The following is a 26,319-nucleotide window of genomic DNA, read 5'->3' on the forward strand; positions in this document are numbered from 1 at the left end:
TCGCGATGTCAATTACCGCAGCGGGCTTGGACCCGGGTGAGTTTGGGACCCATTCCTTTCGGATAGGGGCTGCCACTGAAGCTACAGCCAGGGGTCTTAATGTGGAACAAGTAAAACGAGTGGGGCGTTGGTCCTCCAATTGTTATAAGAGGTATGTGCGGTTGCACATGTTGTGAAGCTGTAATAATGTACTCACGCTTCTTGTCTTTTGTTTGGTTTTCAGTTACGCAAGCCTTCGAGGCGGGGCGGACTATGCAGTCGACCCAACACCAGGCCAGCGGTCAGACATCACCGGCTGTGAGAAAGGAGGTGTGGGTCGTGGGCCACTCATACGTGAGGCGTGCCGCAGACGTATTCGAAGCAGGTGACATGATTCACGTAGCTGGGGAATACGGGTACAGGATGTCCTTCTACGGAAGGGGCGGTCTCTGTATTGACCAGTTTCAGGCATTCTTTGAGGGTTTGTTAGGGCGGACGAGGTCACCGCCGTCTATAGTCATAGTACATTTAGGGGGCAATGATTTGGTCACCACCGGTAGACGACTTCTCCTGGAGGCAATGCTTTCCACTGTAAGTTGGTTGGCGAGGAAAGTTCCGGGGTGCATAATTGCGTGGTCTCATATGATCCCACGAAAAGTGTGGCGGGGGGCTATTTCGATCCCTGCTTTGAACCATTCTGTTAGAAAACTTAATAACAAAATGAGTAGGTTGTTTCGTTCCAGGACATTGCATTCTATCTCGCACGGTTGTATTAATGATGACAGTATGTATCTGGGGGATGGTGTGCATTTGTCTCGGGTGGGAAATGAGTTACTCATAGGAGACTTCTTAGCATGGTTAAAAACGTTGGAACATGACCTTTAGCTAGGAGTTTTGTGGGGGGCCCGGATAGCCGGTCAACTATCCGGGCCTGTGGCGGTAAGGTCATGATCGGTGAGCACTAATTAGTAGATCCCTATGAGTGGGCGTCACCCAACACGGATGGGAGCGCTCGGGAGAGGTGGCCATTGGCCCCTCAATGGGGAGGCGGTCCCTTCTAAGGATGGGTCGCCGGAAGTAAAGGAAAGGCGGTCAAGGCCCCTTCCTTTGTAGGAGGGGTTACAGCCCCCTCCTGGGGAATTTCCCGGGGCCAGTGACATCTGCGACGGCAGATGCGGTAAGTTGTGTGGGGTTGGGATAAGGTCTACGGTACCTTCTAGATACCTCACACGAGTATTCGAACGACCTTTAACTGGCGTCGAGTCTTTTGGTGCCCCCGTCAAGTCAAGGGAAATTGGTAATAGTTGCACTTGAGGTACGCCTCCGTGCTGTCGCCCAGCCCAAGTGGGAGGGGTAAGTCTGGTTAGGGATCTTGACACCGGTTATGACCTTGCCGTTGGCCCTTAAACGTTAGGTTGTACAATTTCAATATGTCAAGAAATGTTTTGTAAGATACTAGTTCGGCTAGGAGAACCTCTGTATTAGAGAATCTGTTAAGGTTAGCCAAACATCGCAATATGGTAATGAAATTGTACATAACATGCAACGTTTAATGTTTTAATTTTTGTTTTAATAAATACGGCCGGGATGGTCACTCCATCCCACTTCCAAAAACTTCAAGAACTGTTTCCGGTTTCCCTCCTTTCGGGGATTGTGTTGAGAGAGGGTGGCGGGTATCTCGGCCATATGGAAAGGGGCGACCAATTCGGTCCCCCCGAACGTATGGCCGAGTGCCTCGATCCCCCCGGGAAGCCATTTTTGGGCGGGAGGCGCGCCTCAGCTGGTATGCCCGAAGCGGCGTAGCTGGGGCGCGCTCGTTCCCGCCCTAGAGTGGGCTGGCCTAGACACCGACGCAGCCAGCCACGCCCTCGGGGCAGGCAGGGGCGGGTATACGCCCGCCCTGAAGACGGATAAAAAGGGACGCAAGACCAGAAGACATCCTCTTGTTCTTGTGCTCTGAAGCTGCACCTCCTCGCTGCACGTGAGCTCGGGACAGAACAAAGAGCCAATTTTGACCCACCCACCAGCCCCTGAAGACAGCCAGTTGTGTTTAATAAAGTTGATTAATTTTGCTTCGGTTTTCGTATACAGGTTGTAGTGCCATGTGAATGTTGAGTTAATAAAGAATGGTCGTTTTGAGTATGTTTGCCATTAAAGATATTCAGTTTAGTGTTGAATTTTTAATGCATGCTCTTTCGGTCATAGTGGCCAATGTATTCGTAGGTTACTTTGCACTGTCGTATTTATTTTGGTAGGCGGTAAGGTCATGATCGGTGAGCACTAATTAGTAGATCCCTATGAGTGGGCGTCACCCAACACGGATGGGAGCGCTCGGGAGAGGTGGCCATTGGCCCCTCAATGGGGAGGCGGTCCCTTCTAAGGATGGGTCGCCGGAAGTAAAGGAAAGGCGGTCAAGGCCCCTTCCTTTGTAGGAGGGGTTACAGCCCCCTCCTGGGGAATTTCCCGGGGCCAGTGACATCTGCGACGGCAGATGCGGTAAGTTGTGTGGGGTTGGGATAAGGTCTACGGTACCTTCTAGATACCTCACACGAGTATTCGAACGACCTTTAAATGGCGTCGAGTCTTTTGGTGCCCCCGTCAAGTCAAGGGAAATTGGTAATAGTTGCACTTGAGGTACGCCTCCGTGCTGTCGCCCAGCCCAAGTGGGAGGGGTAAGTCTGGTTAGGGATCTTGACACCGGTTATGACCTTGCCGTTGGCCCTTAAACGTTAGGTTGTACAATTTCAATATGTCAAGAAATGTTTTGTAAGATACTAGTTCGGCTAGGAGAACCTCTGTATTAGAGAATCTGTTAAGGTTAGCCAAACATCGCAATATGGTAATGAAATTGTACATAACATGCAACGTTTAATGTTTTAATTTTTGTTTTAATAAATACGGCCGGGATGGTCACTCCATCCCACTTCCAAAAACTTCAAGAACTGTTTCCGGTTTCCCTCCTTTCGGGGATTGTGTTGAGAGAGGGTGGCGGGTATCTCGGCCATATGTGACCCTCAGACAGATGTGGGACCGTAGTTCCCCGGCAGTTGCAGCGATGCAATGGCTGTCAGACTGCTGAAGTCATAATTGGGAGACGGACAGGCGGTGTGGCAGTGGCTGGACCGCTACCACCATGCCTTCACAATTCTGGAGGCCCTGCTCCGAGTACCAGACAAGTGATAAGCCCCTAAGTAAAAATGTTACTGTGTTAAAATACAAAATACACACCTTACTCTCAGTGCGATCTCTATTGTTTATATCAATGGTGGGGAAGGTTCGATACTGTTAAAACGATGATTGTTCCACACATCCTCTACACTATTTCAATGCTAACTTCTAAAATCCCTAAATACTATTTTAAACAACTTGATTCTTTTTGGACTGCATTTTTACTGAATAATAAAAAAAACACGTATCTATACAACCAAAACTTGAAGGTGGTATTTGATTTCAATATTGTAAACGGTATCATTCCTCTCTTTTAATTTGACAGTGTTGTGCTCTGGCTTATGGCTTCACCAATTTGGATTACTTTTGAAGATTCTCTATTTAATTGCTTTGCTTTTAACAACACTGTTCATATGTCAAATTGTACTTTTGCACAATTTTTATTAAATAGAATACTTTTTGATAAATTTACATTCCAGCAGTGTTTCTTGTGTTCCTCGGTTTGGGATAATAAATATCTAACTATGTGCAAAGATGATTTTATTTTGAACATTGGAAACATTTTAACATTGGAATGACAAAGTTATTTTTTGTACCACATGACTCCTGGCCATTACCACCTCTACTGAATGCATCGCTAGAAAAACTTTTACATGGCTCTATTCCCAAGGCTGCTCTCATTTATAAACTTTAATATATCCAAATTGCACTAGATCTAAAAGTACTTTGTAACTGTTATGGAAAGACAAATTAGCTATATCGTTCACTCTATTATTTTGGGGTAAAATTTGGATTAAACCATTCAAAACCTCTAGTGCTGCTAACATTATGTGGTTAGTCTTTTTTATATACATATAAACACTGCTATTACCCCAGAACATATTGCAAAGGTTGACACATTCTCTTCTATGCTGGCCTCCTTCAAATCATAATGTCTCTTTTTTTCATTTGTTATGTAATTGTTGCCATGGTAAAGCTTTCTGCATATTAATTTGGTCTAAATGCTTAAATACTTTTCAATGTACAGTTCTGCTTGCATTGCAGAATGTTTTCTTAGATTCTCTTTAACCTCATATTGATAATTTACCTAATATATCTCTATTGTTAGATCTTTTTATTGCACTTACTTTTAAAGTAATACTCTCTTATTGGAAAGATTTCTCTAAATTATCTGTATTTACTTGGTGGAATGTTATATTTGGTGAACATATAATACATATTGTATCATACTCCAAATATTTACAACTGTTCTATGCTAGTTACCTTTAACTCATTTCATCTCTTTGCACTCACCACAATCTTAATTTTTCTTCCTCCTGCTTTCTCCATCTCTCCCTCATCTTCCTTCTTCTCTCTACTATTTTTCATATTCTCTTCCTCATCCTCTCCTTTGTTCTTCTTTTTATACATAAACAAATCTTTTTCTTTACTACCAAAATGGTTGCTCAAGGAACTTGCAACAAAAATCACTACAAAATAGATATACACCAGAAATAGTGTTACATAAGTTAAGTAATGTGTTCTTTATTTTTGGACATTAGTGGTTTTCTGTGCTCTGTATAATAGTGAGCAATGTGTGTCTTTCTTTACAGAGTGTTACATATGATGAGGGAGGGTATAAAGGGGGATTAAAATGTCAAATTGGATATGGTAACCTATATAAAATAAATTTTGTTCAGTCAGCTGTCATAAACTGGCTTATTTTCCATTGTTATATGATTTTAAATTGTTGTGAGTTACTGTAATACTGAATAATGTAATATTGGATGATAAGAGGATGGCATAGTGATTTAAAATATAGAGTTGAATCTTTCAAGAAATATTGGTATCGCTGTCATTGGACATTATGAAACTGACCCACTACACACTGTGGCTTTTCTGGTATCCAAATGTCATTTTTTTGATCACCAAAAATAAATATGAGTTAATGGTTTTGCAAGCATGGGGTCTACATGACATTGACATTTGTCTGCTTTTGTCAGTGCTTTGGCTATTACACACAAGCTTTTGTGAAAACGAGCCATACCCATGTACACTATCATTTACTACTAGACATTGGAATTTTTTTCTCACTAGATTCCTCATTGGGCACCCCTTTATTATTAGTTCTGAACCATTTCCTTGTATATTTGATCTTGGGTTAATGTGGTGCTTTGCATAGCGTACAAAATACACTGCATATTGGTTGCATTCTGATGCATGCATGATGGCACCAACCTAAAAGAAAAGAATGTGAATGAAACACAAAAGCATCAAAGATGATTAAATAATTAGATACATGGTAATAAACAAGGTGTAGTTTGACGCATCTTCTGAAACTCTGAAGTGATATCATGGATTGATCTTGTGATTCCCACTGTCTGACACAAAAGAACACAAAAACACATTCAGGATAGATCTCAATATGATTTATTATTTATTTCGCCAGCCAATGAATTTAATAAAAGCTGGTAGAGAGGGACAGCCTCATTGAGTTTACATTTCACGTCATGGAAATCTGTGGATAAAAAAAAATATTAATAGTAATTAGCTTGTAATAACAGGCCATCATGTTCCTGAAAACAAAACATATTACAGGTAGCAGCAAAAGGTGTTTTGGTCTTTGCAAATCTTGTGGTGGGTACTATTTGCGGTGAGGGTACAGTTTAACTGTTGTATTATGTAATTGTGGGTCAAAATCTTTTAATTTAATTTACAGAAAATGCAAACAGCCGGCACTGACCATCAGGAGCCAAAAAATGTCCAGTATATTGTTTCAGTACTTAGGGGTTGATGGAACTCGTGGATCTTCACTTAGTGTAATTCCAAAGAGTCACACAACAACTTTGCAAGTTTCTGCGGAATTCTGCCAACGTGTGGAAATAATGCATTTTACGCTGTTGCAATGCGATTTAACGCCGGTAGCTCATTCAACGCTGATATATCTGTGACAATGCCAAAGCATGGTGCGCAAGAGCATGTGGAGTTGATTTTCCTGCCTCTTGATGTGCAAATCTACCTGAGAAGCAGCACTCTAACCCTCGCTACTCCCATGACCACTCGTGATAGAAAATCACACTGGAAGGCTTGCTAGTGACCAAAAATCATGCTTGGGAATGCCAAATGATGTTAATGCTTGCCAGCTCGCTTGCTCGAGCTTTCACTTTCTTCTTGTTGTAATCACATTGCTTGAACTGGGAAAAAGTATGCAAAGTGGCGATTCACAGAATTTGTCCGGAACTCTATGGAGATTGCAAATTGCTCTAAATCTATAAGTGTAAATTCAAATTCTGCCCTGGTCTAGTATGTATCTGGTTAACATCAACATATTCCATATGACAATAATATCCACCCTTAATTCATCACCAAAGATGTCTCCATTCCATCGCCATCCCTTTAAATGTCCGTGACTGCACATATCCCATCTAGATCATAACTTGTCCACCCACTCTTCTTTAATGCATTTCTAATAACTTCCCAAATTTGGGCTTCACTTACCAATTCCATTGTTCTGATCCAGTGATTCTAATTACCCTCAAGTAACTTGGACAAGTGATCTCCCTCAGTTTGGATGGCAAAATACTCAGACATGTTCATCTCATTTTTGCCTAGAATGGCTTGTGTGGCAGGTAACAGTCATTTTCAATGTATATTGAATTAATAACTAACTGTTGTTACTGTCATCTCTAAATTAGCCTTTCAGTTCCTCCATTTAGCAGATTGTCACAAGGGCCAGATTTGACAATTAAGTGCTGGTTCCGAGCAGCGGAAACCAAAGGCTCAAATTAAGCACTGGATATATTCGGGCTGGAATGTAGTTCCAATTTACTGCTATCTTTAAAAGAGTTTCCTTCATTGCTTCTCTAGGTGCACTAGCTGCTGACCTGCTGGACACGTCATTCCATTATCTGCCAGTCAGTTATTGCCCCAATTCCTGTTCTCAGCACTTCTATCCTGCATTTCATGAATTGACTGCATCATATTTATAAATCTTGCACAAACCTCATTTTGCATCATCCTTCGCAAGTATCCATCTCTCAAACTGAGTCAACCACTGTATTATAAATGTAGTTGCAAATTGCACTTGTAGGTAGAGTGACTGATGCCTGCATTTATGGATGTACATTACTTAAACAGTGAATTGCAGAGTTGATGGTCTGTTGGGTGTCTTGACCAAATGTGTGATACCAGGTAGATTTAAGGCCAGTTACAAGTCAGAGATCTGCAGCTTTTGGATTCTGTTCATGAACAGTCTTGGTGGAGCATTTGTGGAATGAATAGGGCTCAATCTCTCTGGTAAGTCTGGTGATGTCTGAAAAAACGTCAAAGGCTTCCTTGCAAAGGGCACTTTTCAAGGGATTCTTGAATGTATGTATGTGAATTTACATAACACAAAACTAGCACCATACCAATAAAGAGAATGATGAACAACGGGGAGCAGTAGATCAATTAGAGGGCTGGGTTGATTGGATAGAGGCAGGCTAACTGGTGAACTCTGCAGATAGATGTCTAAGTGTTGGTGATAGGAGAAATAGAGAACGTGGCAGGAGGAGCTACTTCTGCCAGGGTTTAAAGAAGCAGAATTGTCAATAATATGGTAGGCTGTGTAGTAGATTCAGCTGTGTGCACTTTGTAATTGAGGATAGTAAGTCCCTTAACATTATGGTTTTCCTCCATATTTTTTGTTCTTGAATCTCAAATGAATGATTAATTTAGAATTCCCAAACCATGGTTGTGGCTGCAAATGTAATGGTTAACAGGTTTGTCTGGCTAGGAGCACTAAACAGCCTGTCATCCTTTACTAGAGTCATAACATTTAATATGGATCTGGCCATTTAGAATTTAGTGGATAGGGTACCCTGCCATAACGGTGGTGGTGTACCCTGTTCATCAAACTGATTGCCAGTCCCCTCTATTTAGAGTTGGATGAGCAGCCAGAATAAGGCTAATGAAGGCCTCCCTGGTGAAAACATTAGACCAATAATCCAAAAGATATCCAGCCATTGTTCTAAATATCTCAGACCTTTCGTGCTATTGAGAGCAAGTAATCTTGCACATACATTTCCGTGTTTGGGACCGCCAGGAATTGCCTGGTTGCCCAACAGATTTTTTTTTAAATTGACCCCATACCCTGGGAGCAAATTCGCAAAGTGTTTGGGCTATTAGTCTTCTCTTTTTCAAATACAAAACCCCACTTTGGGAGTTAGTTTTGAAAAAAGGGTAGCTAAGAGGCCAGCTGAAACATGGCGGCTGCTCAGCAGATTTACATTGTCTTCAAAGTAGCCATCAAAGTGGTGGTGGCACCTCTCAATGCACTGAGGTCTGCACCAGGCAAGGAGGAATTTCTATATATGGCTGGCGGTATTCTGCCAAGTTGGCTCAATGTATGACCTTCACCCTGCTGGTAGATGGCAGACCACCCACCATGACTCTTAATACCCCCGAAGAGAGGGCCACTTAAAAAAAAAATACGAACCTCTAGAGGTTTCTGAACCGAGTAGCCAGACTCTGCTTCAACTAGAAGTTAGATAATAACACTCTGCTTTAAATGCTCCCCAAATTTGCTGATATTTATTTCACTTTTTCATTTCCCCCTAAAACACTATGTTTTATCTTTTCCATCAAGGCAATATCAGAGACTTAATCAATTTAAAGTTGTTGTTTATTTTGTATGCTAAGGAGCACCATTCTTGAAACATGATTTGAAAGTTGGAACTAATCAATGCAACTACAATTTGTTTTTGAAAAGCAAAGGTGCAGATCATGCTAGCCACTAATTTTTCCTTGTTTTTGTGTGTGGCAGTGTATCTTCCAGCTCTCGTGATCCTGGGAAACAGCAAATGTTGCCAATTTAACAATTTGAACCTCAGAGAGCATATTTGATCAGTGAGGTGGCTATGGTTCTGGTCTTCATGGTGGTGGCAGCTCTCTCCCTAACAATTTAAAGTGTAGTTTTGGAAAAAAGCTTAATGTAGTTTTGTGGGTTTTTACTGCTCAATTATAATGTTCAATAATGGATAATATATTGCTGTAATTCAATCAACTACACCATCTAAAACTATGTCCTGTTTCCAACAGCAGTAGCCATATGTGAATGAAACATTTGGCCCTTCACAGGATGGTCCCCATATTCACCCCAGGTAGTGACCCGTTAAAGTTAGTGAGATCAAAGTAACCCTGCAGCTCCAACCACAAAATGAGGGGATCCCTTTGCTCTTACCACAAAATGGGTTCATTTAGAAGGGAAAGTGGTATCATGAAGCATATATGATATGATTACATTTACCTACTTCTGGTTCTATCGTGCGACCCCTTGCTTACCATGCTAGAATGAGTGGTCCAATAATCGTCCCTTTTATAATTGCAGTGAACGAAGGAGTCCAAGCTCTTCTGTCTCTTGCTGTACACAGAAATAGGGGATTTTAATATGTTAGCTAATGTTGGTAGCAGTTTTGCAAAGCTTAAAAAGTGCAACTAAGTCATACAATTATCAGGTATAGCGTTTACATTTTCCATGAAATTACAAAATTAAAATTCAACAAACTAAAATCATTGTAAATGATATTGAATACATGCTCCAAGTGTACCTTATGCAAGAGGAAACAACTCAGTGTGAAGCATCTAAACACACATAATAGTTCAGAGCAAGATACACACCAATGTAAATAAAAAACAGGTGCAAATAATGTTTGACTGAGTACATAACAGCACCTTTGAGATGAGTACAAATTGCACTCACCCCTGTATTTGAGCACACTATTACTATCAGTTCTTACCCAGGCCCTCATTATGAGTGTTCAATTAATGCTCCCTTCTTAGGATTTGGATGAGTGTGTACTCCTCAAGGGATGGAGGCCCCATGAGACCAAGACAATTGTATGCCAATACTAAAGATGAATTTTAAAGGTCAGTTTACGTTATTTAGCCACTCTTTGAGAATATGGCAGAGTGTGCGAAAACTATATTTGATTTATGCTCATTTTCATTTCCACCCCTCCAAACTCGCAGTTAGGCAACTTTATTTAGAGGTGGGGGATAGTTTCTACTAGTAGAGCCTTAGGGGCATATTTATTAAAGAGTTGCTCACCCTTCCGCCACGCTACGGGTCGCAAGAGCTACACAACTCTTACGTTCAATTTATCAATCTGTGTAAGGCCATCTTGAATGGCACTGCATGGCATGATAAATCCAGAGTCGCACAACACATCGCTGCGCTACCGTGCCTCAGGGTAGCAATCCATGGGTGGAGTGTGGATGTCCCATGCATCCACCCATAGATTTTGGTGCATTTCCAAATTTACGTTACTGGTAAACCTGGGAAGGTGTTGAAATGCTACACATCCCCATTTGAAGTGTTATGATGAGAAATATCTTAATTTGTTCTTGTTTATTCCTCTTTCTATGTTTGCTGCTTTCTGCAGCACACACAAAAACAGGGAAATGCCTCAGGGGACATCATGAATAGAACTACTCACGCCCCCTCTTATTACCATGGAAACACACACACAACCACTCACATACCCATTCACAGACTCAGATGAGTTTTCATATACCCACTCACTCCTCCATAGAGGTACTCACACCCACGCGTAGTACAGCCATTCACACAACCATTCACTCAGCCATACATCCACACATACAAGTCACTCAGACGAACAGTCACTCACAGAGCCACATACTCACACATACAACTACTCACACACCCACTTATTTACCTACACCGTCACTCCACATACCCTCGCTCATCCATACAGCCACTGACTCACCCTTACAAGCACTCACACACCCACATAATCACTTCATACCCATTCACACATACATACAAGCACTCACGCATACGCTCAGTCACCCCTACAGCAATTCACACAGACACTCACTCTCTGATACAGCTGCTCACACACCAACTCACTTAACCAAACACCCACTCACTCATTCATACAGCCACTTACACACCCAGTCACTCACTCATATAGCCATTCAGATATCCAATCACTCACCCATACAGTCACTACACACCCAGATACCCTCCCAGCGAGCCACTGACACCACCACTCACTCACCCATAGAGCCACTGACACGCCCTCTCATTCACCAATATAGCTACTCACATTGCATCTCCCTCACACACACAAATACTCACACACCCATATACTCAAGGATATATATATATAAACCAAGGTATCTGATTGTTAATTCGAAGGGTCTCACGACAGAACTATGAAGCTAGAAGCTGATCTGGTTTGCAGCATCAACTATCCTCAGTCTGAGCTGTTCCTGGAGCCGAGCACTGCTGAACATTCTTATGCAAGAGGTGTGCTTCAGAATGGCTATGAGATGCATCGTATGAAACTTGGGGGCATATTTACAATGAAGTGGCGGAGCACGGCATTAGCCTCCTTGGCGTAACGCTGCACTCTGCCACTTTAGAAACAATGTGGTGCAGCCCTGCATTTCCCCCGTGCTGGAGCTAAATGTAGCAGCCTAGCGCCAACGCAAGCACCCTTGCACCATAGTGCAAGGGTGTCTGCGTTGAGGGGAAGATTGTTTATGTGCATGACGGCCTCCCTTCCTGCACATAAACAATCTATAAATGGCGTTTGTAAATTTTATGTGTGTTGCCTAATGCAACACACTTAGAAGTTGCAAAACGTAATTTTTTTAAAATTGTTTATGTGCAGAAAAGGTCCCCTTCCTGCACATAAACAATCAATGGCCTTTTGCTGTTTCTATGTATGCCGCACAAAGCCGCACACATGAAAACAGAAATAACGAGGATAAATACAAATTTCTCCTCGTTTTGCCTGTTTAAGACCAGGTTTTCCGTGGTCTTAATTTTCGTGCTGCCTCCTATTTACACCACCCTTGTAAATAGGGGTCAGCGTCAAAATCAATGAGTGTTGCAGTGGAATGCCCACAGCAACACCCATTGTCCTCTCCTTTCACGGTAAGTACAGCTTGAAAGGGTGCCTTATTTACAAAGCAGCATTAAGCAACATTAAGTGGCTTAACGCTGCCTTGTAAATAAGGCAAAGCCCCTATCGCCACTGCAGTGTCACTGAAAGTGGCGTTGTGAATATGCCCCTTGATTTATGAGCTATTTTCTGTTAATGTTTAGCATAGCGCTTAGAAGCAGCGATAAGGTATTAGGATGCTAGGAACTTGCTAGCCATGTTAGGAATGTTCATATTTTTTTGTTGACTATGACATATACACCTGCATTCATATTCTCTTTCTGCTTGTTTACTGTTAACGCTTGATGCACTAGACTTGAGTTTCAGAACATTTTAAAGTTTCATCTCCTGTATGTTGGTACTATTATTGAGGGTTTGTAATCCCACTGTGTCCCTGAACTCATCTAGTGGGACTAAACGTGACCAGGAAACACCTCCTACACAGTACTGCTCAGTGAGTTGACTTGAATATAGATTACAGTCCAACTGGATTTCTAATTTCTAATGCTGCTTTAAACTGAGCCCTTGCACCAGGGGGTTAGAAATGTGACCTTTGCTGCTTTATTGAGGCAACAGATCATGACACAGTCGAGTCCAAACTGCAAAGTCAGGTCCTAAAGCAACCCAATGTTATGGTTTGAATACTTATTAATTTCTACGTGGAACGTGGAAGGTGGCATTGTTAGTGAGTGACATGGTTTGGTTTCAAAGCCTGAGCATTCTGTTGAGGATAGTTTACTGTGGTCGAGGAACTGGACAGACCTCTCTCCTGTGCATGTGGAGCTTACTCATCATTCAAGAAGCTGCTACTACATTCCTGTCGGCTGTTTCATGCTTAGGTGCACTCAGGTGAGGCACACTACACCCAAGACCGGTTTAGGCCTGAGGAATATCATCAGTCGGGTGCTGCTTGGTTTCAATGGCAAGTGAGCATATGCTTTCTTAAGTTCACTTGTCTTGTCTGCATGCTTTGTCGTTCTGTACTGTTTAGTCATGTACAACCAGAGTACTCAAGGTCTCCGCGAGTTGGTCAAAGCTCCCTGTGTAAACAGAATAGTGTAAGGATACTGGGAATATATAAAAGAAGGTAAGGCAAGTGTCTGTAATGACATCGACCCCTGGAATGGAAGGAAAAGCAAGATTAAAGCTGAAAGGTAAAGAAGGTGGAATAGAAACGAAGGAAGGAAGGACATTTCTTTTACAGAACTGGGAGGATAGCAGAGAAAGAGACAGGGAACAATACTACAAGAGTGGGAGGAGACTGACAAGAATGCAGGGTAGCAAGAGAGAGAAGGTGATGCCAAGATCAGAAACCACCAAACAAGTGGGAAGTGCTGAAACACACGATCCGGAAAGACAGTAGCTGATTTCTTTGACGGGACCTTGACTAGAAATCTAGAGATAGATTGGTACAGGGTTCGATTTAAGGAGTCCACAGATATAGCGGGACTGGAGCAGTGTTGGATTGTGATTAAAAATCGGCCCGGGCACGCTAAAAAAAAGTGGCCCTCATTTTGTATATTGCCTTTCCGCAAAACACTGCTTTAAAGTTTTATGAAAAGAAGGGGGAGGGGTGTCTCTGGCAGAGGAATGTTTTCTTAACTTCAAGTAGATAAAAATGATGCACAGAATATTTCACACTGATGAAACACCTGAAAAGAAGTGAGGCCACATCAGCTCAGGCCCCCTGCCCTGCTCAATATACATACATAAATTGGCCAGCCAGAGAAAGAAAGGGAGTGACACATCTGCCCGTTGATAAAAGGGAGGTAAAGGACGCCCATCTGCCTCCAGAAAGGCCTCTCAAGCACCCACTGGGCCACTGGAGGCATCTGAACAACACAGACACCTCCCAACTCGCCCCCCAAGGCTGCCCATTAAAGCAGCCCACAGCTGAAATTTGGATATCGGCCTATCAGCCATTGCCCGAGTGGCTGCCTTTCCAATCCGACCCTGGACTGGAGACCTCCGGGCTAAGAGAATCTTACAGAGATACACATGCCAAACTTGCAGCAGTCAGGGAAACAGAACAGGGATGAGTGGGAACTAGCGGGAGAAGCACTCCATTCTGCCATGCTTCTGGAGGGGCGTGGCCAAGCCAGGAGCATGATCACACCTTCGTATGGATTGGGAAGAGGCGCCAGACTGGGCAGAGGTGTAGGGAAGACTGGCAGAGTTATACATAACAATAACAGAAGAGTGACGATTATTATATCTTTTTTTGGTGCGCCAAGTTTGGTTTTCCTTTTGAAATTAGTTTGAGTTTCACATTTAGTACGAGGCAAGGGGATATATAGAATTATACCGGCCAAAGGATTTAAATATTTGTATATATTTTTCTTTTAAGCAAAACGTTCTAAAACATAATTAACATGAATTCATAGGAAGGAAAGACCTGTCAGGGAAGGACAAAGGAAACAATAAAGGACTAGAGAGTAAAGACCAGTCTTTCTGAAAGTGACAGAGGACTAGATAATGCTTACTGAGGTATTGTTGGAAGTGAGATACAAGGTAGAAGAAAGAGTGGAGATGAACAATATCTTTACTCCAGGATGCAATACGTACCTCTGACTCTCTTTCCTCGGCTCCCGGCCGGTTAGCCTGAAAAGAAGAAGAGCAAGAAGAAGACATAACAATGGTTTTGTGCTACAACAACTAAATCAATGACACTATAAAGTAATTCCCCTACAACTACTACCTTGTAAAGAATAACCAAGCAGAATAAAAGAGGGTTCACTTATACTTATACAGTCCAGACTGATTAAAGACTGTACAAACTGACCAATGGATTCAATCTAATAACTGTGAATTTACTCCTCAAATTATTTCCTTTGTAAAATATGGTTTCAGTGCTGACCCCCCTTCCTGATTAAAGAGCTGTGTACATTGCCAATGTATGTTGGCTCTCAGGATTCCATGGGTTCTGTCAATGTTTATTAGATGTGAGAGTGATGAAGATCTTACAAGAATTCTCAGGTTCTTGACATGACCACTTGACTTGGCAGCCATCCTTGCACTTGTGTGGGAGAATTGCTACCCCCAAGCCACAAGGCCTTGCCTGGCTTCATTGGTCAATGGGCACAGTGAATGAATGAATGAAAAGGCATTTGTAGTGCGCAACTATGCCCAGTGGGCGTCAAGGCGCCTAAATCAAATAACAGGCTGTTAGCAGACAGAAACAGAGCTTACTGGTAAGCTTTAATAAAAAGCCAAGTTTTCAGTGACTTCCTAAAGAGGTCGAGGGAAGGCAGTGACTTGATCTCTAGGGGGAGTGAATTCCACATCTGAGGTGCCAGTATAGAAAAGGCTTTGCTCCCCCACCTAGCCTTCTTGGCTCGAGGGGTTACCAGTTGATTAAGCTCACTGGAACGTAGGCATCTGCTCGGAACGTATCTAGTAAGTAGGGATCCAAGGGCATCAGTCGAGCCTGCAGTTAGAGCCTTATATGTTAGGCAGAGGAGTTTAAACGTAACCCTTGAAGGAACAGGGAGCCAATGGAGATTCTTCCTCGCCAAGGTCATAGATGCCAACCAGGGCAGGGCGAGAGCAAACCGCGCTGCCGCATTTTGTATAACCTGCAGACGCTGTAGAAGGCCCTTGTTGGCCCCGGCGTACAGTGAGTTACAGTAATCGAGCCTTGAGCCAACAAGGGCGATCACCACTTGTTTCCGTGCCTGTGGGGAAAGATAATGGACGATCCTTTTCAGGGTCCTGATGACGCCCCAACAGGTAGCCACCATTCTGTTGACCTGAAGCTCCATTGAGAGCTGGGTGTCAAAGATGACACCAAGGTTCCTGGCAGATTGTGTAGGTGTGGGGCAGCTACCTAAAGAAGGAGGCCACCACTCACCTGACCACATGCCCTGGTCTTTGCCAAAGACCAGGACCTCTGTCTTATCCCCATTCAGCTTTAGGGAGTTGGAAATCATCCACTCTGCAACAAGTTGCATGCAGGCCCTAAAGTTTGATGCGGCTTCATTCACAGAGTGGGTCAGGGATACCATAATCTGCGTGTCGTCGGCATACGACACTACCTCCATCCCCTGGGATCTTACTAGTCTTGCAAGGGGGGCCACGTAGATGTTGAACAGGGTCGGACTCAATGCCGACCCCTGTGGCACCCCACATTGCAAAGACTTAGCAGGGGAGAGGTATTCACCTAGCATGACACGCTGCTCTCGTTGGTGTAAGAAGGAGCTCAGGAGACTGAGGGCCGGTCCTTCTACCCCTGCCTCCCTTAACCTAGATGTTAAAGTAAGGGGAGACAGGGTGTCGAATGCTGCTGTAAGATCCAGCAGCACCAGTACGGTGGTTTGACCCAAATCCACTTTTCTGCGGATGTTATCCATGACTTTCGTCAAGGCAGACTCCGTGCTGTGCAGCTTTCTAAAGCCATGTTGGGACCCATCCAAGAAACCTGAGGTATCAAGGAAGTTAGAAAGATGTAGGTTCAAATGGGTCTCCAACATCTTAGCGGGGGCCGGCAGCAGAGAGATGGGTCTAAAATTCTTCAGTACTCCGGGGTCTAAGGTGGTCTTTTTCAGCAGCGGCTTTACAATGGCTTTCTTCCAAAGTGACGGAAAAATGCCCTGTTCCAAGGCTCCATTCATTACTTCCAGCATCGGAGGAAGAATGATATCTCTACAGTTCTTTAGTTGTTTCAGAGGAACTGGATCAAGTGGGGAAGACGATTTTGTTTTGTCCAGCAGGCTATTAAGACCCTCCAAAGAAAGAGCAGGGAAGTGTTCAAGGGACTGGGGGGAGTCTCTATTCCAAGATTCCAGTAGTTTGATTCGAGAAAGATCCTCAGAACTCAAAGAGTTCCTCTGTGACTGTAGAGCTATGTAAATATCATCTATTTTTTTGTAAAAAAAGTCTGATATATCGTTACATAGCTCCTGGGAAGCAACCACAGGGTCTGGTACCTGGAGAGAGCACAGTGAATCCACTATTTTAAAAAGCTCTTTAGAGGATGTTAAAGAACAGGTTAGGTTGGAAAAATAGTCCTGTTTTTCCATGATGACTCTATTTTTGTACTCTCGTAGCAGGCTCTTATAGCCCTCTCGATCTTTGGGATCCCAGGATTTACGCCACCCACGTTCCTTCTGTCTGCATTTTTGTCTAAGAAGCCTCAAGTCGGCTGAAAACCAAGGGGCAGTTGGCTTCTGTCGAGCTGCAGATTTCAAGGAGGGAGGGGCTAGTTCAGCAGCGGCTCTGGTGATAGCATCGGTGAGTTCTTGAGCCGACTCATCCACCTTCCGCTGAGTTGTAATATTGGTGTTAAGAATAAAAGGGGCGAGAGCCTCCTTAGTAAAATTTCTGAAGCTCCTTTTAGAGTGTTTTTTGCCAGTGCCTAAGTTAGCATCAGAGCAGGGAATTTCTAGGGACAATGGGACTGCTAGATGGTGGGACCAAGTGATTGGTACCGGCATTCCAACAACTAGTCTAGAGTCGTTAGAAAAAATCCCGTCCAGGATATGCCCCGCCTTATGGGTCGGGTGGAGAACTCTTTGGACAAAATCGCATGCCTCCAAAGAATTCAGCAGAGAGGAGGTATCTTTCGAGGCCAAGTCATCTAAGTGGTTCACTTCTCTCTCTGCCCCCATTGGGACCCTTGTTGACAAGCACGACTACAAAACCTGCAATACATACACGCAATCCTGAAGCACGATCATCACCCAGCCTTGACTCTCGAGTTTCTGCTGGAGAAAAAGAAAAGACAGAGTTTGACCAATACACTCTCTCATGATCCTGGCAAAGACAGAATTACATCAGTGTTAGTGCACTAATCCAACAGAAGCACAAACTTATTTTTAAAGGATACTATCTGATTTTCTGGCTAAAGGCAAATTCGAAGGTACTTGGTTTAATGTCTCATTTTTTAACCATGCTGAAAATGGTTCACGGAAGGAGTAAACTCTCAAGGACGATACAAAAACTAAACTAAGTTCATAGGATTTTCTTGAGGTGGCATAAAGTGAACCTAACCTGGAACTCTGGAATATTAACATAGTTAAGATAAACTTACACATTGATTGTCAATAGATTAGTCACACAATCCCTAGAAGAACAGGGCAGTAATGTTCATGTACTGATATTGTGTCGCTATTAACAGCATTACATTTTAGTGCAGCAACTGAAAGAAAGGTTGTCAAGAAGACATAAACCAATGAAGGCAAAGCATTAATAATGGTTGTCAGAGGTAGACATGTATTCACCAGTCAATCTACCCTCATTCACACTTTTCTACTGGGTTTAACATGTATCATACAAGAAAAGTAAAGCCTTGTAAAACAAACGTGTCAGCATACACGGTCAAGTTACTGGACTATTCAAAAGCACAGGACTAAAGGAGCCTTCCAAAGTCCAATGTATGGCAAGGTAAAGCATCCTGCCTTTTGGCTTTGTACTGATAGAGGGTAAATGTAAGCATTTTCTATAAGAAGGGGGGAATCCAGGCAGGCGGACGGGTAGGTGAGGTGGTGAACGGTAAAAAGAAAGGAGGTGTGTGTTAGTAGGGAACCTTCCTACCTTTCAGGTGTCCATTATCTTTTGTTCTGAGAAAGTCTGTTAGCTAATTGCAGACAAGTATTCTTGAGCCTCAATACAGGGTTTCCTGATTAATCCCATGGGTAAGATGGTATATTGGATCCCTCATAGTCCATTTGTATCAGGTTATATGGTCTAGTCCTGGGGCCTCTTATGAACAAACTCCACAGCTCTAGAAATGTCTCCGGTCGATCATTCTGCCTGTAAGCAATGAGGTCACAAACTCCAGATTTATACATGTCCTTGAGCAAGGAGTCATAGGATGGACAGATGTTAGTGCGCCACAATCTTAGGATACAGATTTTTGCTGTTGCCAGTGCCATGGTTTGCCATCTGTATTGTTGATTGGTGTTATCCGGGCATTGGGTAGAGTCATGAAGAAGAATTATTTGAGTTGTGACAGGTCCTCTAAAAGGACCCGTTTGTGCAATCATATTGGTGAAAGATGTCCAATAGTGGGTTAATGCAGGGCATCCCCACAGGAAATGAACAATGTCTCAGTCCAGGGGCCCAAACGCCTTACATGTTGCTTTTGGAAGTAGTAAGGATTGCTGTAGTCGGAAGGGTATTCAATGCCATTGATGAAGTATTTTAAAATAGTTTAATTTTAGTCTGGCTTTCCTGATATAGCCATCATGTGTGGACTATAGCTTTGCCAATCCTCATCTGAATATTGTATACATGGCCTGTTTGACCACCAGAATTTTAAGGAGGGACCCCTGGTGTAAAGTATTGATAGTCTGGCTGTATTTGATAGAGAACAGACACCACCCCTTTGTTTATAACCAATTTCTTCAAGTGGTCCAGAACTGAAGATGGGATGGGAGGAGCTAGTCCTTTTAACAACCAATGTTGTATTCTCTGGTAGTCCCAGAAATCTTTCTAAGGTAGGTTAAATTGGGCCTGTCCTTCAGTAAAGGATTCACATGTTTGGTCTATAAGCAAGCCAGCTATAGAAAAGACACCATTAGTGTTTGGGGCATTCCATAAGGGATATTTACTGTCTATAAGCATGAATGTCTTACACCCCTCCTTCCTCTTCCTCCCCCTCCAACTCCCCTGACCAACCTTTGCCTACAAGACATGCCCGCCCCTCCAAGTCTTACCTAAACCTCCCTCCCCACTCAGCCTACCCTTTTCACACACCCATCTCCCCTTCTCAAATGCCTTAATTGTGACTACCCATATGACTCTCTGACTGTGGCGATATCAAACTGAGCTACCCTGAATACTACCTCATTGTAACCATGTATCATGTTACATATTTATCTACGTATAGCTGTCTTTTATCGCCTAACTTTCCCCCTTGCCTCTCCTCATTCCCATACCCCCCCTTATTCTCTTGTGATTATAATTTGTTTGTTTTATTGTGTATTATTTAAACTGCTTTTTATCTTTCTGTATTGATTTCTGAATACTACTTCATTGTAAATTTCCTATACTGCTATTAAAACTCATGTAAAGCGCTCTGATACCCCCGGGTCCAGCCAGCGCTATACAAAACATGTTAAATAAATAAATGAATAAAAATAAATATTTTCAGGAGTGTATGGGCTTTTCCCCAGGCATAGGTCATGGTGGCCAAGACCGAATGGGAAGAGAGGATGCAGTCAGGGACACCAGTGTAGAGCATTCTGGATTCACTTATATTATGCATCCAATCAGGGCTGTTTCCATTGCAACTAATTTCTGGGTATTTAGGGAGGTGTGTAGGATGTAAAAGAGGTGCATGAGTTCTGATGCTTGCCAGTAATTTGTGATGCTAGGGAATCTCATGCCACCTTTTACAGTTGATACAGTTTGACAAGTTTCAACTTGGCTTTTGCCCAGATTATCATAGTAAGGTTGTGAGTGAGTCTTCGTTGGCCAACATCAGTTGGATAGGTGAGCGGAGAAGGATCATTAAAAAGTGGTAGTTATGTCTAGTTAACACATTCATTTTGATAATTTGGGTCTTGTCCCATAGCGAGAGACTTGCAGGGCCCAAAAGTGAAGGTTCGCTTACATGTTCATGTGTAATGATGTTGGTCAGTTCCGGGGAGATCAGAATACCCAAATATTTCAAGGTGACAGGGGTTTGTGAAAACGTGATGCCTTCTAAGAACAGTGGTGGTCATGTGTAGATTCAAATGCATGGCTTCACATTTATACCAGTTCACTTTGTATCCCGATAAGCTTGAGAAGCTGGCGATCAATTCCATCATGGCATTCAGCAAGAAGGTCGGGTTGAGGAGAGTGACTGGGATGTCATCATGGATTAATGATATTTTATTAATCCCTCCTATGGTAGGTATTCTTTGTATTTCTTGTGAGTTTAAAATGGTGAGCACCATGGGATCCAGGGCGAGGATAACCTACAGGGGAGAGAGGGGATGGCCTATTCTTGTACCCCTATGAATAGTGAAGGGTGTAAAGATGTAGCTGTGAAAACCCAGCCTCACCTTTGGGTGACTGTAAAGTTTATGGACCAAAGCTAATTTTCATGGGCCTATGCCTACCTGTTGTAGTATGTGGAACATACAGTCCCAATCAACTCTGTTAAACGCTGTTTCAGCATTAAGTGAGATTAGTCATTTTTCATCTTTGTCACTGCACACCTGCAGGAAATGTGGGAAAGGGCTCAGAGATGCGACATGGAAGAGCAGTGGGGAACAAATTCCACTTGGTCTCATATTACTAAAGTGGGAATAGCTTGCTTTAGTCGTTTTGCCAGTAGTTTGCCCAAGAGTTTGGTTTTGGCATTAAGAAGAAAAGTTGGTCTATAGTTTGCACAGTGCAATGGGTCCTTGCCAGGTTTGGGGATAACAGTAATTATTGCAATGTTGGCCTATGTTAGCCGGCTGGGTGGGGTGTGTTTTCAAAAAGAACGTACAAACCACGGGAACTAGAAGGTCCTTTTGCATATTTTGTGCCAGGGGACTTGTTGTATGGTAGGACCCCAATAATCTCAGTCATTTTGTCATCAGTAATGGCAGCCTCAATTTGTAAGTGTTGCAGTGGATTATGGGGAACAAAGCGGTACAAAAGGGGGTGGTGATATGTGGAGCATCTGAACCAATCAAACACTCACACCCAGTCAACAGATCTGGGTTTAATCCATCACCGTTCTTTAGCCCACTCTGCCACCCCAGTTCAGACATGGCCAAGCTTTCTAGGACCGGTTTCTGGCATTTCGACGGGGGTCCCTTGCTCACTTTGCCACTGGATTCAAGCAAGCCTGGCTGAAGACGGCTGTAATGCCAGAAACCGGTCTAGGAAGCTTGTTTCCGATCCAGGGAAGGCATGGCTTGGCAGTTCGGGGTGGACTGTTCCCATGAGGCACAGGGTCATACTGATTTGCATATGGCCATCTCTGAACTGGGGTGGCAGAGTGGGCTAAAGAACGGTGATGGATTAAACCCAGATCTGTTGACTGGGTGTGATTGTTTGATTGGTTCAGATGCTCTGTCCATCACTACCCCCTTTTGAACCGCTTTATTTGTAGTGTGAGTTCTGGCAGGTATTGAATAACATAACATAAGATAATAAGATATCAAGATTTGCCAAAGGTGGTCTGTCTTCTATGTCTACAATGAAATCCCAACAGGGCTTATAAAGTGAATAATTTGCACCAACGAATTCAAAGGTGATGAGTAATTAGATTTTTCTATATTTGATTTGGAGTTTCACCTAAAATTCACTCCTAACTTGAAACCATTTGTTACCCATGAGCATAGCATTTGCATGGAAAACGCAACACCAAACCGAAGAAGGGTTCTGGTAACTGTACAAACGTTTGAAGAGGGCAGAAACACTAAATCGTATTCACATTCGCATACAAGCACCATATTGAAAATCAACATGTGTTATTAGCTGTAGTCAACTCAAGCAATAGCAAATAGTCAGTTATCACTGACTCTAAGGTATGAATGCAAGCATTTGAATGCTAGGTTGTGGACACACATTTTGCATATTGAGTAGTTGGATTCACCTTGTCGGGGTATTGCAGGGGCTTGGTGAGCATTTAGGTTGAACAAAATGTGAATTGTCCTCATTGCTCCCGAAAGGATAACTATAAAAGCGGACACTTTGGCGTGCCACCGATGGAAAAGAAGGTTGGGGTTGAACTCACTGAGACATTCACTAAAGCAGGTGTAATGGACCCATCTACACATGCCGGAGCAGGTTTTATCACTGTATGATGTTAATTTTCAGATGAGGAGAGAGAGAGTGACAGTGTGCCAGTCGCCACATGCTCAAAGGTAGGACAGCAGGAGATAATCACACACGTGACATGACTTGCAGAATCACCAAAGGAATGGAAGAGAATTGACAGAGGGGTTTAAGGAGAAGATAGAATGAATGAGTTGGCATATTGTTTCGGGGAACGGATAAAGAGAGAAAATTAAACTGTTACACAAAAACATTAGGTTTGAGTTGTTGAAAAATTGAGAAGAAGGAGTAAAGAACAAAACAAATTTAGTGTGAGATAGTCATGAAGGTAGTTGCTGTTTTTCGTGGTGAGAAGTGTAGGCCCTGCCGGGTGCACGATCAGCATGCCACTGCTGCGGCGCTAGTATCATTCCCTCCACCCCACATCTCCTTTACTTGAAAGATGAGAAACTCTGTGGGGTTTCAATCCTTATGAGGTAGACCGCCTGCACAAAGAATACACCTGTGGACTACAACCATCAAGAAGAAGCTGTGCCTTATGGAACCGCTGACTGTGAACCCTTGCTGGCTGTCCTGTTCTGACAAGAGCTGGTGGTATTAGAGCCCAGCACAACCCAGCAGCAGTCTCACTGTCCCCGCTTCAGCTGACAGAGCAGGAGCCTTTTGACACTACTGCTCTATTATGGCTCCACCACTGAGGTTCAATAAAGAGCTAGAGAGCCAGTATCCTTTAAGGTTGATGGAGCGCACATTTGGTACTATGTCACTCCATGTTTAGATAACTGGTGCTGTGGAATGTTCTGCTTTTCATAGATAGCTGTTTACAAAACAAGGGGCCTAGTCACATTGTTTTATACTGGGTAATGGTACCATTCTCTTTCCTTTTCTCTTTGCCCAGCACTTCCATTCTCTTTACTACTTCATCTGTTTAAAATAAGAATGATACCATTTTGAAGACTAGAGAGAGCATTCTCTGCCTTCAGCTATAATTTATTTGAGTAGATTTTAAGTTAAAGGGGAAAAGCTCAAGTCTAAAGTTATACGTTTTGCACTCAAATTGATGTGTACTGCCTCCACTGGAGGTGGTTTTGTGAAGACCAGCCTTAACCGTCAGCATAGAGAGATTAGACATGAATGAGTAAATAACAAGAATACATTTACACAACTCAGGGAGATAGCGTTCCGTACCTAGTTGCAGTCATGTGATGGAGTCAGATGCATTGATCATGGGACACTAATAGTCCCCCTCCATACCAGCCCACTCCCATCCTTTGGTTATTATATATTTGCCTGTGACCTAGTAGAGCACTCGGCTGCTTTTTGACAAGGGTCAGGCTCTACAAGTACCATAGACACTTACATTGCTCATGACAGATCATCTCATAAAGTTTGAAAGAGTGAACCGCATAGTCTCTGTTGCCTCAATACCTCAACTCCTGCTATACAGATCCCCATTCAAACCCAAGTGCAGTGCACTGCATTTCACCACACTTCAGGGCATGCATCAGTTGTGCAGCTATAACTGCCTTTTCTGAATTTCACAACTCTAGTTGCCATCTTTAATTGCACAATTGAAACCACTTTTAAGAATGAAAAACCGAGCGTTTTTAAAAAAGGTCATACAGTCAATGTCACCATAAAGTCTTGGTATAGATTTCATTTTTGGAACATGACAGAACAATTCGCGTAAATCATGTATTAAAGTGTTCAATTGTTATTGCATTTTGCCAGAACATACCCTGAACATAGTTTTATTTTGCTGACTCTTTCAAAGATCCTCCAGATGTGAGCTACCTTTGAATAAACACCTTTCGACTCTTAGCTAATAATAAAGGACCCATGAGCCACATGGACAAAATGAAGGAATACATTTTGTGAAAATAAAACTAAAATATAATTCTATGTTACACCCTAATCACCTTTGTGTTCGCTTTTCCCCCCAGAAGGTATGGGCAAGCCTACATGTTTGCCTTGATTAACCTTATTTTCAAGTTGGCTGATCTACACAATGTGGATAAATTGATTATACATTACCTGGGGCAGATTCAGCAGGCTGTACATTCAAAAGCATGACTCCTATAATAAGGACCAGAGCCAGACCATAGAACACCTTCTGAGCCATGGTTTAGTGCAGTCTCCTCAATTTAGTCTGTCAGATTCTGGATGTGGATTGCTCTTCAATACTTTAATGGCACTTTTATATCCTCAGATCTGTTTGTTTAAAGGTTTGATGTGTTTGCATACGCATAGTCTCTGTCAATTAAGCTACATACTATGGTAGTAAAACTAGTCAGCTGTTGTATGGTACATTGCCAAACAGAATGATGTTATTTACTATGGTTGCCAATGGTCCCCACTGGCACTCAATTTTATGGCACCATGAATCTTGATCCTGATTAACTGCTTATTGGCAGGTTATTTATGCTGTGTAAACTGTGCAAGACAGTAGCAGCCCTCTTTAAACAACACTAATGGGATGTCTGGCTTTGCTGCCAGTGAGGGAGCGAGACAGAATATTGAGATTATATGATTGTGAATGTAGTGAGTCAGGGCTCTATGTGCGTTGGGTGCTCAGCAAAACTGACTTTAAAATGGGCGCCAACAAGGCCCTATCTTTCTGGTCTTTAACTTTACAAGCAAACACAATGATTTATTTCTTAACAATGAGTAAATCAAACCTTGAAGCAACCAACTCAATGAAGCATTCACTTTTAGTTTCACACATTTTACTTCACGGTGAACTGTGTAAATGCACCTATTTACTAAGAGCGTTTTCTTCACCTAAGTGCTGTGTTTCTGTATTTTTGTTTTTCATGGGATATATTAAAAACCTGTAACGCAAACTGAGTTGGCTCTGGTAGTCGGGTGATTTCAGAAAGTGGATGGGTGTCCATGATAGTGTGACAGAGTGTTGAGGATAAATGCAGTGTGAGGTTCTGAGAGTGCCATTATTTGGGCCATACTTTTTTAGGTTTCTTCAAGACATTTTGTTTACAGTTAGTAGGTTTGGAGCTTTCCCATTAATTAACATTGGTGGGCTTCAAAGCCCCTCCCAATTGCTTGCTTCCTGCTGGTCAGTTCTGCAGTCTGCACTTCCCTCTTCTCGCAATGTGAACCTCCCCTGGAGCATTGCCCAAGTACTTGTGTCCTTGCACTGCTCACACTTTTGGGGCTGTTTTTTACTTTTTGTTGAGCCACTCTACAGAGTGTATCTTTCCTAGCTGACTTTTTTGTTTGTTTGTTGTGTTAGGCTTTCCAGCTTGACTTTGTTTCTCCCGTAAGTATGCATTATCTGTAAACAGGCCTTTAAATCTTGTCTCATTTGCTGTACATTCAAAGACAGAGGTCAAATAAGACAGATGCTTTGTACTCTGAGAGAACTCATTGTTTACTTTTCTTCTGCTGACTTCAATGCGAGAAAAGGCATGTGTCAATCTTTCTATTGAGTTCCTATGCAAGAGAAAAGGCTGTATGATGGTATCTTTTCTAGCACACAACTGTGCTGATATTTCAGAATACATCAGAATGAGAACAATAGAAA

General features: G+C 42.7%; 2 long non-coding RNA genes across 2 annotated transcripts in view; one reads left to right on the forward strand and one right to left on the reverse strand.

The window, feature by feature from the left end:
* LOC147698912 (uncharacterized) overlaps positions 1-26,319 on the forward strand; it is a 776,736-nt gene that overhangs the window by 658,786 nt on the left and 91,631 nt on the right. The window lies entirely within an intron of this gene.
* LOC147698917 (uncharacterized) lies at positions 5,541-24,947 on the reverse strand. The gene is made up of 5 exons (XR_015299239.1): positions 24,813-24,947; positions 17,730-17,779; positions 14,643-14,678; positions 9,448-9,526; positions 5,541-5,644 (listed from the first exon to the last, which is right to left on the reverse strand). It is a non-coding gene; the product is annotated as an uncharacterized LOC147698917 (long non-coding RNA).

The sequence above is a fragment of the Lissotriton vulgaris genome, chromosome 8, assembly GCF_964263255.1.
Source record: "Lissotriton vulgaris chromosome 8, aLisVul1.2, whole genome shotgun sequence".
Lineage (NCBI taxonomy): Eukaryota > Metazoa > Chordata > Amphibia > Caudata > Salamandridae > Lissotriton > Lissotriton vulgaris.